The sequence below is a fragment of the Fukomys damarensis genome, unplaced genomic scaffold (assembly GCF_012274545.1).
Source record: "Fukomys damarensis isolate Sample0158 unplaced genomic scaffold, DMR_v1.0_HiC HiC_scaffold_17, whole genome shotgun sequence".
NCBI classification, from domain to species: domain Eukaryota; kingdom Metazoa; phylum Chordata; class Mammalia; order Rodentia; family Bathyergidae; genus Fukomys; species Fukomys damarensis.
In genome coordinates this window covers 32473051-32475626 of record NW_022900929.1, presented here as the reverse complement: position 1 = coordinate 32475626, position 2576 = coordinate 32473051, and the positions used below count along the sequence as shown (strand labels likewise).

Genomic DNA, 2576 nt, shown 5'->3' with positions numbered 1-2576 from the left:
TGAATGTTAACTGTATTGCATACCTAAAAGTACCAATAAACAATAAAGATTAAAAAAAAAAAACCACAGAGTATGCCCAAATAAATAACCTAACAATGCACCTAAAGGTCCTAGAAAAACAAGAATGTTTTAAATCCAAAAGTAGTAAAAGGAAGATTATAAAGACGAGAAGAGAAATCAATGAAGTGGAGACCAAAAAACTACACACACACACACACACACACACACACACAAATCAATGAATCAAAGAGTTAGCTCTTCAAATGTACAAGCTGTGCCAAACCCTGTAGTAACCCCTATCAGCCAGAATCTCCTTATAGTTACTTCACGGCACCTTGTGTTGTCCACCTCCTAAACTGCTCAACGTAAGACCGAATCCTTGCTGGACTGCTCAGGGTGCCAAAACTTATCCCTTTCAGAACATGCCTGGTGCTATCCATCCAGCTGCTCCTAGACCACCATTTAGTACTAAGAGACCTGCTTCTTCACAAGTTCCACAAGTCATGTCAACACAGCATGTTACAAACACATCAACAGAGACAATGGGTCCACGTCCTGCAACTGCTGCAGCTGTTTCTGCTGTCTGCACCATTCCCCAGTATAACTGTGTTGTGAGAGTCTGCAGCCCTCAGCAGCACCTTAATGCATGGCCACAGGTTACCATGCAACAGCCTGCTGTTCAGGTACAAAGCCAGGAACCTCTGGCTGCTTCCATGTTAGCATCTGCCCCTCCTCAAGAGCAAAAGCAAATGTTAGGTGAACAGCTGTTTCCATTTTTCAAGCCATACTCCCTACTCTTGCTGGTAAAATCACTGGCATGTTGCTGCACATTGACAATTCAGAATTTCTTCATTCACTTGTCTCCAGAGTCTCTCCATTCTAAGGCTGATGAAGTTGTTGTACTACTACAAGGCCACCAAGCTAAAGAGGCTGCCAAGAAACCAGCTAACAGTGCCACTGATGTTCCGATTATTTAAATTGATCAGTGACCATGAAAAGAAATTCATACTGCACTAAAGAAAAATATCTAACTATGGAAAAACTTTACATATTATGAAAAAAAATAGCCAAATATAAAATTAAAAAGGAAAGGAAATTCTGAACCTTATGCACCAAGAAAATGCCAGGTCTAGCAAATAATGCTAGTCCTAGATTACTTGATTTAAAAACAAAAAACAAAAAAAACACCCCATAAACACAGTCAAATATAAAAACAATCTAATATTTTGTAGACCTTGGGAAAACAATTTTTAGAAAGTATAACATTTAAAGCATTTAAAAAAAATTTTGTAATTCTTTACTGTGGAATGGCTCAGGATGTCAGTTCTGTTTTAAGTAGCAGAATTGATAACTGAGCAAGGAAATGTAATTTGGATTATAAAATTCTTGCTTCAATGAAAATTCCTTAAACAGTGAAAACAATTTAAAAAACAAAACACAAAAATGAAAAAGGTGAAATCACAATGGACACTGCTGAAATCACAAAGATTATTAACAACTATTTTGCAAATAAATGTAAGACATCACATAAACAGAAGCAAGGACAAAAATCACACAATCATTTCAATAGGTGCATAAAACATTTTTGATAATATCCAGTATCAGGTGTTTTTTTTTTTTTTTTTTTTTTTTTTTTTTTTTTGGTACCAGGGATTGAACCCGGGTCCTTGTGCTTGAGAAGCAGGTGGTGAAACCACTGATCTAAATCCCCAGCCCTTCAGTATCATTTTTTTGATAAAAATACCGAAGAAAATAGGTATTGAAGCACCTTACCTCAACCTGATAAAAAGCATTCATTCAATCATCCATTTTTGGGTTTTTTTGAGACAGGGTCTCGCTATGCAGCCCAGGGTGGCCTTGAACTTGTGGCAGTCCTCCTGCCTCAGCCTCCTACGGGCTGTGATTACAGGCATGCACCACCACACCTGGCTCAGATATAAACCATTTATGCCACCATCATATTAAATGGGAAAAAACTGAAAACTTTCTCAGCAAAATCAGGAACAAGGAAAGGATGTTCACTATCACCACTTGTGCTCAACATAGTCCTTGAAACATTAGAAAGGGTAATGAGGCAAGAAAACTAAATAAAACGGTACATATAGAAAGGGAAGAAGTATCATTATTTGCAGATGCTATGATTCTCTATCTAACCCCCCCTAAACATCCACCAAAAGACTCTTAGAATTACTGACCAAATTCATGTAGTAGGATGCAAAATGAACATATGAAGCCCAATAACCTTCCTGTATATTAATAATGAACTCACTGAGAAAAAAATTAAGAAAAAAGTATCATTCACAGTATTATCAAGGAAAGTTAAATACTCAGAAATTTAACTAACTAGGGAAGAGAAAGACTTCTGCCACAAAAACTCAGAAAGAGGAAGTGGTAGAAGACATGAGAAAATGGAAAGCTATGCCCTGCTCCTGGATAGGCAGAATCAATATTGTCAAAATAGTCATACTTTCAAAATTGATATAAGGATTTAACACAATCCCAATAAAAATACCAATAGCATTCTTCACAGAACTAGAGAAAACAATACTAAAATTCATATGGAACCAGAATAGCAA

The 2576-nt window shown here is 36.7% G+C and overlaps 1 pseudogene; it reads left to right on the top strand.

The window, feature by feature from the left end:
• The first annotated feature begins 232 nt into the window (after window positions 1-232).
• LOC104862841 lies at window positions 233-977 on the top strand (annotated as a pseudogene).
• Window positions 978-2576: the final 1599 nt, after the last annotated feature.